Genomic DNA, 17,362 nt, shown 5'->3' on the forward strand with positions numbered 1-17,362 from the left:
CTCTATTCATATCATAAATAAATAAATAAACTCTGGCATGTACACAGCAGAAATGGACAAACTTCTAACACATCCAACAGCATGGATTAATCTCACAGATACACTGTTGAATGAAAAAAGCCAGATACAAATAGCATAAACTGTACAATTCTATTTCTATGAAGTTCGAGGACAAGCAAACTATCTAACAGTCATAGAAGTAAGAATATTAATTATCTCGGGGAATGCACTGGGGAGTGGCACAATGGAAAATTTGGGGATGTTGGAAATGTTCTGTATTTTTTTAATTGTCTTTTTTTAATTTTATATTGGGGTATAGTTGATTTACAATGTTGTGTTATTTTCAGGTCTACAGCAAAGTGATTCAGTTACACATATACATATATCCATCATTTTTCAGAATCTTTTCCCATATAAGTTATTACAGAATATCGAGTAGAGTTCCCTGTGCTATACAGTAGGTCCCTGCTGACTACACAGTATATATAATAGTACATATATGTCAATCCCAAACTCAAAATTCATTCCTCCCCCCTACCATCTTTCCTCTTTGGTAACCATAAGTTCATTCTCTAAACCTGTGAGTCTGTTTCTGTGTTGTAAATAAGGTCATTTGTATCATTTTTTTTTAAGATTCCACATATAAGAGATACTATATGATATTTGTTTTTCTGTGTCTTACTTCGGTTAGTAGGATAATCTCCAGGTCCATCCATATTGCTGCAAATGGCATTATTTCATTCTTTTTTACAGCTGAGTAATATTCCATTGTATATATGAACCATATCATTTATCCATTAATTAATTTATTTTACATCTTTATTGGAGTATAATTGCTTTACAATGGTGTGCTAGTTTCTGCTTTATAACAAAGTGAATCAGTTATACATATACATATGTTCCCATATCTCTTGCCTCTTGCATCTCCTTGCCTCCCACCCTCCCTATCCCACCTCTCTAGGTGGTCACAAAGCACCGAGCTGATCTCCCTGTGCTATGTGGTTGCTTCCCACTAGTTATCTATTTTAAGTTTGGTAGTGTATATATGTCCACGCCACTCTCTCAATTTGTCAAAGCTTGCCCTTCCCCCTCCCCATATCCTCAAGTCCGTTCTCTAGTAGTTCAGTGTCTTTATTCCTGTCTTGCCCCTAGGTTCTTCATGACATTTCTTTTTCTTAAATTCCATATATATGTGTTAGCATACGGTATTTGTCTTTCTCTTTCTGACTTACTTCACTCTGTATGACAGACTCTAGGTCTACCCACCTCATTACAAATAGCTCAATTTCATTTCTTTTTATGGCGGAGTAATATTCCATTGTATATATGTGCCACATCTTCGTTATCCATTCATCCAATGATGGACACTTAGGTTGCTTCCATCTCCTCCCTATTGTAAATAGAGCTGCAATGAACATTTTGGTACATGACTCTTTTTGAATTATGGTTTTCTCAGGGTATATGTCCAGTAGTGGGATTGCTGGGTCATATGGTAGTTCTATTTGTAGTTTTCTAAGGAACCTTCATACTGTTCTCCAAGTGGCTGAACCAATTCACATTCCCACCAACAGTGCAAGAGTGTTCCCTTTTCTCCACACCCTCTCCAGCATTTATTGTTTCTAGAGTTTTTCATGATGGCCATTCTGACTGGTGTGAGATATCTCATTGTAGATTTGATTTGCATTTCTCTAATGATGTTGAGCATTCTTTCATGTGTTTGTTGGCAGTCTGTATATTTATCTGTGGTATTATGCATGCATATACATATAAAAATTCATTGAGCTACACAGTAAAATTGAATGCATTTATGTATATTACTTCAATAATATAAACAATTTAAAAAGATACACACACACACACACACACACACACACAAACATGCGAGTTGGTTAGGAAAAAGCATACATAACAACTTCTCTCCTGAAGTGACTGCTGTCTATTAAAAATTGTACTAAAATCTATTAACTCAAATACACACAGACAAGCCCCTCCTTTTTACTTAACTTGATCTACATTTTTTTTTATGATTGCTTATTCCTTCAGCAAGATTTTTTAAAGGCAAGAAGGAAGACATTCACAGGGAAAGGGAAATAAAGTAGATGAAAACAATGTAAAAATATTATCATAAAATTATGAAGCACTAGAAAAATAAAAATGTGTAGCACCAGTTATCCATAGTTCTTAAAAAGAAAATGTATCCCCAAATGATACAAATATTTTAATACAATTAATATTTTACACACTGCACTTCATAACATACAAAGGGCTTCCATGTACATTATCATCTTTTCTCATTCCGGCAAATACCCTGCTATGCAGGCAGGTTATGTATTATTCTCACTTAACAATGAAAAACCTGAGGCTCAGAGTAGTTAAATGATTTGTATCAGGCAGCTGGCAAGATATACTATTAACTCCATTCTCATTATACTACAACATTAAACAGAGAAGATTGAGTGAGAAGGGCAGGAAATGAAGAGGGAAGATGTTTATAATTATTACTGCTACTTACTAAACAATATTTTCTTTTATTGATTGTCCCCATAGAAATATGATTTGATGTGCCTTTAAAGGAAGAAAACTGGCTCCAGTGTTCCTTGAACTATAATCTACATAATCCTAACTTCACAAGAATGGACAACTCTTTGGTCATACAACACTAATACCGTAATTAAAGCACATCGTATCTTTACTAAAGTACATCTTCCTTCCTGATTGATTTTCTTCAAGATTATATATCTTTACTTGAAGAATAAATAGAACCTGCTGGAAACTTATACTCAAAATATCACTTCTATAAATTCATCCTAAAAAAGAAATAGTTATTAAAGACAGAAAAACACCGAGTTTTGCTCAGTTTCACCTAAAAATACTTAAGTGGTAAAAGTACATACATTCTGACCTACATATCAAATTCTATACCCCCAAGAAAGTGTTTCAGAGCATGTCCTTTCCCTTTTACAATTACACAATATAGAGATCTTTTCCACATGCTAAGGAAGGTCAGACAGCACTTAATGCCTACAGATAGAACACAGAAATATATCTAATTGTATTTCTTGAAGCAAATTTTTTTCTCATTGAGAAATAGCACTATCCTCATAAACAAAATTCAAGTTCTATGTTGAGAAAAAGTTTCTGCTTATTAAATGCTAAGCATTCATGAAACAAGACGAGTGGTTGAATAGATTTGTATTTTGTGTAGAGAACTTAAAACACATTTTCTTAGTTCTTAACAGCAGAAAATTGTACAAAATATCTCTGCAAAGTTTAGTTTTGTTTTAGTTCATTCTCTCCAAACTTATTTCATTGAATGTTGGGAACTATATGAGAATTATATACTAATTGTTTTTCAATCTGCTTCCCCACCCATGTTTTTGACACTTCTCCATTGTTTTTCAGTTTGGCTGACGCTGAAGGTCTTTGTAGACGCTGATTATCTCCTACAGTATTCTATTGAGAAGACAGATAGATACAGACGAATCTGATTCTAAAACTAAGTATTTTCTCCCTCACCTCTTCCATCTCTTATTACAACTGACCTGTGAAGGTCACAAACTTCTCCTGCACTGTATCATGATTTAGAAAAAAAGAATGCAGTGACTGGCATAAAGGAAATTCCCTTTAAAACTGTATTACAGGGCTTCCCTGGTGGCGCAGTGGTTGAGAGTCCACCTGCCGATGCGGGGGACACGGGTTCGTGCCCCGGTCAGGGAAGATCCCACATGCTGCGGAGTGGCTGGGCCCAAAAGCCATAGCCACTGAGCCTGCGCGTCCAGAGCCTGTGCTCCATCCGTAACGGGAGAGGCCACAGCAGTGAGAGGCCCGTGTACCGCAAAAAAAAAAAAAAAAAAAAAAAAGAATTATATCCAACTTCTCAGAAAACATGCAAGCAAGAAGACAATAGATTGAAATATTTAAAGTCTTAAGAGAAAAAAAAACCCACTAACCTAGAATTCTTTATCTTGTGAAATTATCTATCCTTCAAAATTGAAGGATAAATAAAGACCTTGAGGCAAAAAATTTGAGGGAATTTTTACAAGAAATGTTAAAAGAAGTTCTTCAGAGAGAAGGAAAATGATACAGGTCAGAAACTTGGATCTATATATATATAAAAGAAGAATACTGGAGAAGGAATGAGTGAAAGTAAAATATAAGCTTTTATTTTTATTATTCAGAATTGATTTAAGAGATACCAGTTTGCTCAAAATAATAGTAGCAAAAATACATTGAATATTTATAGCTATTGTATAAGTGAAATGGGTAACAGCAATGGTATAAAAGAATAGAGGAATTAGGACCATTTTGTTATTATAAGATACTTGCACTAACCAGTGATGTGGTAGAGTGTTATTTGAAAATGGACTTGGATTAATTGTAGATATATATTGCAAACTCTAGGGCAACTGTAAAAAAGTTTAAAAATATAATTAAACTAAGACAAGACAGAAAATGAAATCATATAAAATGCTCAGTTAAAACCACAAAGGCAGAAAAAAAGTGAACAACAAAAATCTGAACAAAGAACAAGGATAATAAATAGAAAACAGTAAGAAATATAGTAGATATTAATCAAGATATATCAATAATGACTTCAAATGTCAATGGCTTTAAATACCCCAATTAAAAGAGATTGTCAGAGTGAATCAAAACAAACGACCCAACAGGTTGTCTATCAGAAGCACTCTTTAATATACAGGTACATATAAAATAAAAGGAAAATAATGGAGAAAGATATACTAAATTTACACTAATCAAAAGAAAGCTAGAGTAGCTACAATAATTTCAGGTAGAGTAGAATTCAGAGCATGGAATTACATAATGATAAAGAGGTTAATTCTCCAAGAGGACATAACAGTCTTTAATGTGCCTAACATCACATTATCAAAACATGTGAGGCAAAAATTGATATGAGTGCAAGGATAAAGAGAAGAATCCAATAGTGTACTTGGAGGCTTTAACATCCTTTTATCAGAAATGTAAAATTCAAGCACCCATTAAAATCAATAAGGATTTAGATGAACTCAACAGCACCATTGATCAACTATATATAATTAACACCTATAGACTACTACATCCAAATACAGCAAAGTACACATTCTTCTGAAGCTCACCTTGGACATTCATTAATATAGATCACACTTGAGATAATCAAACACACATTAACAAATTTAAAAGAATAAAAGTCATATGACATCTGCTCTCGGGAAATAATGGAATTAAATTGGAATTCAACAATAGAAAAATTCAAAAATTAAACAGCACACTTCTAAATAACACAATGGGTCAAAGTAGAAATCTCCAGAAAAAAAATTTAAATATCTTGAACTAAATGAAAATGAAAGTAGAACTTATCAAAATTTATGAAATACAGTGAAAGCAGTGATTAGAGGAAAATTTAGAGCTAGGAAGAGTAAAAATTAAATCTAAGGTAAGCAGAAGAAAAGAATAAATAAAAATTAGAACAGAAATCATAGAATTGAAAACAAGAAAAATCTATAGAGCAAATCAACAAAACCAAAACCTGGTTCTTTGAAAAGATCAATAAATTTGGTACTTCTCTAGATGAGCTACTCAAAAGAGAGAGAGAGAGAGAGAAAGACAGAAATCAAATTACTAGTATCAGAAATGAAAGATGGGATATCACTACAGATCTCACTACCATTAAAAGGATAATAAAGCAATAATATGAACAACTTTATGGCCATAAATTTGATAACCTAGATGAAATGGACCAAATCCTTGAGAAACACAATCTGCAAAAACTCACACGGGAAGGAAGAGACAATATAAATAGTATTATATTTATTAAAGAAATTGAATCAATATTTAATAATCTTCCAAAGGAGAAAGCACAGGCCCAGATGTATTCACTGGTGAATTCTGCCAAATATTTGAAGAGAAAATTATACCAATTCTCTACAATCTTTTCCAGAAAATAAACATAGAGAGAATACTTCTTAACTCATTCTATGAGGCCAACATTACTTAATACCAAAGCCACACAAAGCATCACAAGAAAACTAGAGACCACCACCCCTCATGAACATAGTTGCAAACATTTTCAACAATATATTAACAAGTTGAATCTAACAGTGTATAAAAAATAATTATACACCGCAGTCAATGGGATTCATCCTAGGTATGTGAAGCTGGTAATACATTAGAAAAATCAATGAATGTTATCCATCATATTAACAAATGAAGGAAGAAAAATTATACAATCATATCAAAAGTTGCAGGAAAAGCATGAGACTCCAACACCAATTCATGATGAAACTCTCAGCAAACTATGAATAGAGAGAACCTTCCTCAACTTGATAAAGAACATAGAGAAAAAAAAATCCTACAGCAAACACCATACTTAATAGTAAGAAACTTGAAGCTTTTCCCCTAAGAGGAGGAGCATGACTAGGATTTCCCTTCTTACCCCACATTTTCAACATCATACTGGAAGCCCTACACAATGAAGTAAGAGGAAAAAATGAATTAAAAACTACACAGATTTGGAAGGAAGAAATACAACTATATTTTTCCATAGATACATGATTGTCTATATAGAAAATATGAAAGAATTGGGAAAAGCATCTCCTGCCAATTAGTGAATTTAACAAGTTTGTAGGATGCAAGTTTAATGTACAGATATCACTTGCTTTCCTATATACCAGATATTAACAAGAAGAATTTTAAATTAAAGACAAAATATCATTTATATTAAAGACTCCAAATAATGGAATTGGTATAAATCTAACAACATCTGGAACTAATAATAACAATCATTATTAGTTACTACTACTAATAACAATTATTATTGTTATTACTAATAACAATTACAGCAAGGTTGAGGATACAATGGTAATATATAAATGTCAATCACTTTCCTATATATCAACAATGAACAAGTGGAATTTGAAATTAAAAACACAATGCTGGGACTTCCCTGGTGGCTCAGTGGTTAAGAATCCACCTGCCAATGCAGGGGACACAGGTTTGAGCCCTAGTTTGGTAAGATCCCACATGCCGTGGAGCAGCTAAGCCCATGAGCCACAACTACTGAACCTACGTGCCACTACTACTGAAGCCCACATGTCTAGAGCCCATGGTCTGCAACAAGAGAAGTCACTGCAATGAGAAGCCCATGCACCACAACAAAGAGTAGGCCCCACTCGCCACAACTAGAGAAAGCCCGCATGCAGCAAGAAAGACCCAACATAGCCAAAAAAGAAAGAAAGAAAGAAAGAAAGAAAGAAAGAAAGAAAGAAAGAAAGAAAGAAAGAAAGAAAGAAAGAAAGAAAGAAAGGAAGGAAGGAAGGAAGGAAGGAAGGAAGGAAGGAAGGAAGGAAGGAAGGAAGGAAGGAGGAAGGAAGGAAGGAAGAAAGGAAGGAAGGAGGAAGGAAGGAAGGAAGAAGGAAGGAAGGAAGGAAGGAAGGAAGGAAGGAGGAAGGAAGGAAGGAAGAAAGGAAGGAAGGAGGAAGGAAGGAAGGAAGAAGGAAGGAAGGACAGAAGGAAGGAAGGATGGAAAGAGGAAGGAAGGAAGGAAATAAAGTCCCTACTAAAAATAGATAAATAAATAAATACACAATGTCACTAAATTATCATTTAGAATAGAAGCAGAGACAAAGAACTTCTCAGACAAGAAAAACTAAAAGAATTCAGCAACACTAAAGCTACCCTAGAAGAAATGTTGAAAGGTCTTCTCTAAATGGAAAAGAAGTAAGAATCTATAGGAAAGGGAAAATCCCAGAAAGGGAAACATATAGAAAGGATTGAAGATCACTTAAATAAGCCAGTACGTCGATTAAAAGACAAAAAAAAAAAAAAAAGTGAAAACAACTATAACTACCATAATCAGTTAAGGGATAAGCATGAAGATGTAAAATATGACATCAAAAACAAAATTTAGGGGAGGGGAGTAAAAGTGCAGATCTTTTAGAATGTATTTGAACTTACATGACTACAAGTTCAAATCAAGCAGATACAATTATGGGTCAATATATATGAACCCCATGGTAACCATAAATCAAAAACCTACAATAGATACACAAAAAGCATCAAGAAAGGAATCCAAGCATGCTACAAAACAAAATCATCAATCCATAATAAGAAACAAAAAGAATAAGAAAGGAACAAGGAATAACTACAAAAACAACTGAAAAACAAGTAATAAAATGGCAATAACTACATGCCTCTCAATAATCACTTTAAATATCAATAGAATAAATGCTCTGATCAAAAGACATAGGAGAAATATTATACTAGGAGAGGATCAGCCAAGATGGCAGAGTAGAAAGAACATGAGCTCCTCTCATGAGCACAGAAAAATCACAAATACACAATACAAATTCACAATGAAAAAGACAGGAAGCTACAGAAAAGATCTTCTACAACAAAGACACAAAGAAGGAACCACAAGAAGACAGGAAGGATGGGCAGATTTGTGATATAATCTAGTCCCATATTCCCAGGTGGCTGACACAAAACTGAAGAATAATTACATTGTAGAGGTACACCCACAGTAATGACAGTTCTAAGCCTGGGGTCCTCCGCCAGGGAGATGAACCCCCAGAGGATTTGGCTTTGAACGCTAGTGGGGTTTACTTTTGGGAGTCTCACACAGCTGAGGAAAGTAGAGACTTCACTCTTAAAGGGCACAAACAAAATCTCACATGCTCCAGGACCCAGGGCAATAGCAGTAATTTTATAGGAGCATAGACCAGACCTACCTGCTGATTTTGGAGCATCCCCCAGAGAGGCAGGCAGTGGATGCAGCTCACCCAGGACAGACACTGATGGCAGCCATACTTTGGAGTTTCTTCTACCTCATGGACACTGGTGCAGGCTGGTGCCATTATGGTATCTTCCCCCTAGCTCATTAGCACCAAGACCTGGCCCCACCCAACAGGCTATAGGTGTCAGTGCTGGGACACAACAGGCCTAGCAGCTAACTGTGCAGGGACACAGACCCATCCATCAGCAGACAGGCTGCCTAAAGGCTTCCTGAGTCCACAGCTGCTTCTAGACATAACTCTATGTATGTCTAAACAGTACTGCCCAGAAGAGGGCCAGGACCCAGCTCCACCCACCAGTGGGCAGGCACCAACCCTGCCCTCCAAGAAGTCTGCTTTAACCTCTGGATCAGGCTGATCCACAAGGGGGCAGATACCAGAAGCAAGAAAACCACAATCCCACAGCCTTCAGACCCAGCCCACCCACAGCAAACCAGACCTTACCCTGGGACCAGCTGGGCTCTGGCCCTGCCCACTAGCAGGCTAAAACAAGATTTGTAACACCCCAGATGATGTACCCATCTGTGTCAGGAACTGTGCCCCTTCCATAAGTAATCTGATACCAACGCGGGGATCCCCAAAGTTCTCAGACAAGTAAAAATTAAAGACACGGTTCTGCTTGCCAGTAGTTCAGCCATAAGCCCAGGACATGGATTCACCTACCAGTGGGAGAGCAACAGCCCCAGAGTCTTCTGGACCTTGACTCTACCCATTACTAAGCCAGAACTAGCTCCAGGTACCCCTGGGATGCTCCAGTCAGCCTCCTCGTGAAGAGGCCCTGCCAACCAGCAACCAGCAGCCTCTGCATAAGGCAGGACCAGGAAACCAACAAGACTAGGGGCCAACTGAGCCTACCAGACCACCACATAGTTGGCCCACTATAGCAGAAGGACCCATACAGCCCTCAAAGCGGGAAACCCTAGAGCATATAGCATTGGCAATGAGAAGAGAGTGCATTGCTGGGACAAATAGGATGTCTCCTACAGAAGGCCACTTGTCCAAAGTCAGGAGAATAACTAACCTACCAGATAAATAAAAATACAAGCAGTAACTCAGGAAAAATGAGGTGGCAGAGGAACATGTCCCAGAAGAAAGAACAAGACAAAACCCAAGAAGAAGAGCTAAGTGAAGTGGAGATAAGAAATCTACCAGAGAAAGAGTTCAGTGTAATGATCATAAAGATGAAAGAACTCAGGAGAAGAATGCACAGAGCAAGAAGTTGGAAGATTTTAACAAAGAGTTAGAAAATATAAAGAATACCAAATAGACATGAAGAATACAATAACTAAAATGAAAAATACACTAGTAGGAATCAACAGTAGACTAAATGATACAGAGGAATGAATCAGTAAGCTGGAAGAGACAGTAGTAGAAATCACTGAAGCTGAAAAGAAAAAAGAATGAAAAGAAATGAAGACAGCTTAAGAGACCTCTGGGACAACATCAAGTGCACTAATATTCTCATTACAAGGGTCCCAGAATGAGAAGGGAGAGAAAAAAAGGGACCAAAAATATATGTGAAGACATAATGGCTAAAAACTTCCTGCACATGGGAAAGGAAACAGTCATCCAAGTCCAGGAAGCTCAGAGAGTCCCATACAGAATGACCTCAAAGGGGAATACACCAAGACACACTGTAATTAAAATGACAAAAAAATAAAGTTAAAGAGAGGATACTAAAAGTAGAAAGGGGAAAGCAATAAATAAGAAACATGGGACTTTGCAAAAAGCTATCAGCTGATATTAAGCACAAGCTCTGTAAGCCAGAAGGAAGAGGTATAATATATTTAAAGTGATGAAAGGAAAAAACCAAGAACAGTCTACCCAGCAATGCTCTCATTCAAATTTGAAGGAGAGATCAAAAGCTTCATAGACAAGCAAAAGCAAAAAGAGTTCAGTATCACTAAATAAGCTTTACAACAAATGTTAAAGAAACTTCTCTAGACGAAAAGGAAAAGGGTACAAAAAGAAACAAGAAAATTACAGAATGAAAAAGCTCCTTGGTAAAGGCAAACATACAATAAAGGTAAGACATCATCCACAGACAATGCTAGTAGGAATGTTAGAGGAAAAAGTAGTAAAATCATCTATATCCACAATAAGGAAACAAGAGATACCCAAAACAATTAGATGTAAAATATGATATCAAAAACAGTAAGCATGAGGGGAAGAGAATACAAATGCAAGGTCATTAAAAATGCATTTGAAATTAAGAGATCAGCAACTTAAAACAATCATATATATATGATTGCTATATACTGCTATAGATATATATATAGGACCTTGGCTCCACCTACATATATATATGGCTATATTAAAACCTCACAGTAATCACAAATGAAAAATCTATAATAGATATACACAAAAAACAAAAAGGAATCCAGACATACCACTAAAGATAGGCATCAAATCACAAGAGAAGAGAACAAAAGAAGGAACGTTAAAAAACAAAGACCTACAGGGCTTCCCTGGTGGTGCAGTGGTTGAAAGTCCGCCTGCTGATGCAGGGACACGGGTTCATGCCCCGGTCTGGGAAGATCCACATGCCGTGGAGTGGCTGGGCCCGTGAGCCATGGCTGCTGAGCCTGTACGTCTGGAGCCTGTGCTCTGCAACGGGAGAGGCCACAACAGTGAGAGGCCCACGTACCACAAAATAAATAAATAAATAAATAAATAAATAAAAGATCTACAAAAACAACCCCAAAACAAGAAACAAAATGGCAATAAAAACATACTTATCAATAATTACCTTGAGTGTAAATGGATTAATCCTCCAACCAAAAGACAAAGAGTGACTGCTGAATGGATACAAAAAGACATATATATATATATATATATATATATATATATATATATATATACTGCCAGAAAAAGACTCACTTCAGAGCTAAAGACACACACAGACTGAAAGTCAGGGGATGTAAAAAGTTATTCTATGCAAATGGAAATCAAAAGAAAGCCAGAGTAGCAATACTTATATCACACAAAATAGGCTTCAAAATAAAGACTGTTACAAGAGACAAAGACAGACACTACACAATGATCAAGGGGTCAATCCAAAAGGAAGTTATAACAATTTAAAATATATATGCACCCAAAATATGAACACCTACTATATAAGGTAAATATTAATGTACATAAAGGGAAAAATCCATAGTAGCACAGTAATAGAGGATTTAACATCCCACTTGTAATCAATGGACAGATCATCCAGACAGAAAATCAATAAGGAAACTTTGACTTTAAATGACATATTACACGAGATAGATCTAATTGATATATAGAGAGAAATGCATCTGAAAGCAGGAGAATACACATTCTTTTCTAGTGCACATGGACTCCAGGACAGATCACATGCTAGGCTACAAAACCAGCAGCAGTAAATTTTTAAATATTGAAATCATATCAAGCATTTTTCCAACCAAAAATCTATGAGACTAAAAATCAACTACAAGAAAAAAAACTGTAAAAGAACACAAACACATGGAGGCTAAACAATATTCTACTAAACAACCAATGGATAATTGAAAAAATTAAAAGGAAATCAAAAAATACCTAGAGAAAATGAAAAGTAATACATGACTATCCAAAACTTAGGGGACACAGCAAAAACACTTTTAAGAGGGAAGTTTATAGCCATACAATCTTACCACAGGGCACAAGAAAAATCTCAAATAAAAAACCTAACCTTACACCTAAAGGAACTAGAAAAAGAATAATCAAAACCCAAAGTGAGCAGAATGAAACAAAACATAAAGATCAGAGCATAAATAAATGAAATAGTGACAAAAACAGTATAAAAGATCAATGTAACTGAAAGTTGGTTCTTTGAAAATATAAACAAAATTGATAAACTTTCAGCCAGACTTATCAGAAAAAGGGGGCAGGCCCAAATAAATAAAATAAGAAATGAAAAAGAAGTTACATACAACCCCACAGAAATACAAAGGATATTAAGAGATTACCATGAACAACTATACACCAATAAAATGGACAATCTAGAAGAAATGGAAAAATTAATAGAAATGCACAATCACCCAAGACTAAACCAGGAAGAAATAAAAAAGACTAATATACCAAATACCAGCAATGAAACTGAATCAGTAGTTTCAAAATTCCCAACAAAAAAAACTCCAGGACCAGAGGGCTTCACAAGTGAGATTTACCAAACATTTAGAGTTAACACCTATCCTTCTCAAACTATTCCAAAATTGCAGAGGAAGGAACACATCTAAACTCATTCTATGAGGCCAGCATGAACCTCATAACAAAACCAGACAAATGCAGCACACACACACACAAAAAAAACCTACAGGCCAATTATCACTCGTAAATGTAGATGCAAATATTCAACAAAATATTAGCCAACTGAATCCAAAATAACATTAAAAGGCTCATATACCATTTTCAAGAGGGACTTATACTACGAATGCAAGGATTTTTCAATATCCACAAATCAATTAATGTAATACACCACATTAACACACTGAATAAAACCCATATGATATCTCAGTAGATGCAGAAAAAGCTTTTGACAAAATTCAGCATCCATTTATGATTAAAAAAAACCTCTCCAGAAAGTGGGAATAGAGGGAGCATACCTCAACATAATAAAGGCCATATATGACAAAACTACAGCTAACATCATTCTCAATAGTGAGAAGCTGAAAGCATTTCTTCTTAGATCAGGAACAAGATAAGGAGGCTCACTCTCACCACACTTATTCAACATACTATTGGAAGTGCTAGCCACAGCAATTAGACAAGAAAAATAAATAAAAGAAATCCCAATTGGAGAGCAAGATGTGAAACTGTCACTGTTTGCAGATGACACGGTACTATATGTAGAAAATCCTAAAGACACCACCAGAAAACTATAGGAGCTCATTAATGAATTTGGTAAAGTTTCAGCATACAAGACTAATATACAGAATTCTATTACATTTCTATACACTAACAACAACCTATCAAAATAAGTGATTAAGGAAACAATCACATTTACTATCACAGAAAAAGAAATATAATATCTTGGGATAAACCTAAGGAAGTAAAAACCTGTACTCAGAAAAGTATAAGAAACTAATGAAAGAAACTGAAGATAACACAAACAGATAGAAAGATATATTGTGTTGTTGGGACTTCCCTGGTGGTCCAGTGGTTAAAATTCCATGCTGCCAATGCAGGGGGCCCAAGTTTCATCTCTGGTCATGGAACTAGATCCCACATGCCACAGTTAAGAGTTCACATGCCACAACTAAGGATCCCTCATGCTGCAACTAAAGATCCTGCATGCCACAAGTGAAGATCCGCATGCCACAATGAAGATCCCACATGCGGCAACAAAGACTTCATGTGCTGCAACTAAGACCCGGCACAGCCAAATAAATAAGTTGTTTTAAAAAAGAAATGTAATATATCTTGGTTTGGAAGATTTAATATACTACTCAAGGTAATCTACAGATTCAATGCAAACCCTATCAAAATATGATAGGCATTTTTCACAGAATTAGAGGAAATTATTTTAAAACTTGTATGGAAAGACAAATAACCCTGAATGTCCAAAGCAATCTTAAGAAAGAAAAAGAGAGCTGGAGGAATCGCACTCCCTTACTTCAGCCTATATGATATAGCTACAGTAATCAAAATAGTATCATACTGGCACAAAAACAGGCACATAGACCAATGGAACAGAATAGAGAGACCAGATATAAACCCACTAACTGAAGACCAAGTAATCTACCACAATGGAGGCAAGAATATATCATGGGAAAAGACCTTCAATAAGTGGTGCTGTAAAAACTGGACAGCTACATGTAAAACAATGTAAATAAAATATTCGCTAACACCATATATAAAAATAAACTCAAAATGGATTAAAGACCTAAAGGAAGACCAGATACTGTAAAGTTCCAAGAGGAAAACATAGGCAGAATACTCTTTGACATAAGTCATAGCAGTATTTTTTTGATCTGTCTCCTAAAGCAAAGGAAATAAAAGCAAAAATAAACAAATGGGACCTATTTAAACTTAAATGCTTTTGCACAGCAAAGAAAAACATCAACAAAATGAAAAGACAACTGACTGAATGGAGAAAATATTTGCAAATTATATGACTGATATGAGTTAATATCCAAAATACATAAACAGCTGATACAACTCAACATAAAAAAAGAAAAAAAAAAACAACCCAATTAAAAATAGGCAGAATAAACATTTTTCCAAAGAGGTCATGAAGATGGCCAACAGGCACATGAATAAGTGATCAACATTGCTAATCAACAGGGAAATGCAAATCAAAACCACAATGAGATATCACCCCACAAGTGTCAAAATGGCTATCATTAAAAAAAACACAAATAGTAAATGTTGGTTGAGATGTGGAGAAAACCAAACTTGTACACTATTGGTGGGAACGTAAATTGCTACAGCCACTGTGGAAAACAGTACAGAGGTTCCTCAAACAACTAAAAATATAACAACCATATGACCTGCAATACCACTCTTGGGTATGTATCCAAAAGAAACAAAAACACTAATTCAAAAAGATACATGTATCCTAATGTTCACAGCAGCATGATTTACAATTGTCAAAATATGGTAGCAACCTAAGTGTCCATCAACAAACGAAAGGATAAAGAAAATGTGGTTTACATATACAATGGAATACTACTCAGCCATAAAAAAGAATGAATATTGCCATTTGAAGCAACATTGATGGATCTGGAGGATATTATGCTAAGTTAAATAAGTCAGACAGAGAAAGGCAAATATTGTATATCACTTATATGTGAAATCTAAAAAATACAACAGACAAGTGAACATAACAAAAAAGAAACAGACTTGCAGATATAGAGAACAAATTAGTGGTAACCAATGAGAAGAGGGAAAGGGGAAGGAACAATACAGGTGTAGGGAATTAAGAGGTGCAAACTATTACGTATAAAATAAGCTACAAGGATATATCGTACAACACAGGGAATATAGCCAATATTCTATAACAACTATAAATGAACTTGGACTATAACATTTAAAAACTGTGACTCACTATATCATACATCTGTAAATTACATAATATTCTATGTCAAACATACTTCAATAAAAAAATACCAAAATCAAATCTTAAAAAAAAGACATAGGGAGGATGATTGGATTAAAAAGTGACGTTTCATGAGCTATTTGTAATGAGGTGGGTAGACCTAGAGTCTGTCATACAGAGTGAAGTAAATCAGAAAGAGAAAGACAAATACCGTATGCTAACACATATATATGGAATTTAAGGGAAAAAAATGTCATGAAGAACCTAGGGGTAAGACACAGACCTACTGGAGAACGGACTTGAGGATATTGGGAGGGGGAAGGGTGAGCTGTGACAAACCGAGAGACAGGCATGGACATATATACACTACCAAACGTAAGATAGATAGCTAGTGGGAAGCAGCCGCATAGCACAGGGATATCAGCTCGGTGCTTTGTGACCGCCTGGAGGGGTGGGATAGGGAGGGTGGGAGGGAGGAAGATGCAAGAGGGAAGAAATATGGGAACATATGTATATGTATAACTGATTCACTTTGTTATAAAGCAGAAACTAACACACCATTGTAAAGCAATTATACCCCAATAAAGATGTTAAAAAAAAGTGGGGTAGCAATACTCATATCAGAAATAGATAGATAGAAATAGAAATAGACTTAAAATAGACTTAAATAGAAATAGAAATAGACTTAAAAACAAAGTCTATAACAAAAGACAATGAAAGGCATTATATAATGATAAAGGTATCAATACAAGAAGAGGATGTTATACTCATTAACATGTATGCACCAAATAGAGGAGCACCTAAGTACATACAAAAAATACTATCTGACATAGAGGGAGAAACTGACAATAATACATTAACAGTATGGGATTTTAACACCCGCACTGACTTCATTGGAAGGATGATCCAGAGAGAAAAGTAACAAGGCAACAGTGGGTTTATTTGGGGTTTTTTTTACAACTTTATTGGAGTAAAATTGCTTTACAATGGTGTGTTAGTTTCTGCTTTATAACAAAGTGAATCAGTTATACATATACATATGTTGCCATATCTCTTCCCTCTTGTGTCTCCCTCCCTCCCACTCTCCCTATTCCACCCCTCTAGGTGCTCAGAAACCACTAAGCTGATCTCCCTGTGCTATGTGGCTGCTTCCCACTAGCTATCTATTTTACGTTTGGTAGTGTATATATGTCCATGCCACTCTCTCACTTTGTCACAGCTTACCTTTCAGCCTCGCCATATCCTCAACTCCATTCTCTAGTAGGTCTGTGTCTTTATTCCTCTCTTACCCTAGGTTCTTCATGACATTTTTCCCCTTAAATTCCATATATATGTGTTAGCATACGGTATTTATCTTTCTCTTTCTGACTTACTTCACTCAGTATGACAGACTCTAGGTCCATCCACCTCATTACAAATAGCTCAATTTCATTTCTTTTTATGGCTGAGTAATATTCCATTGTATACATGTGCCACATCTTCTTTATCCATTCATCTGATGATAGACACATAGGTTGTTTCCATCTCCAGGCTACTGTAA

Source organism: Globicephala melas, chromosome X, assembly GCF_963455315.2.
Source record: "Globicephala melas chromosome X, mGloMel1.2, whole genome shotgun sequence".
Lineage (NCBI taxonomy): Eukaryota > Metazoa > Chordata > Mammalia > Artiodactyla > Delphinidae > Globicephala > Globicephala melas.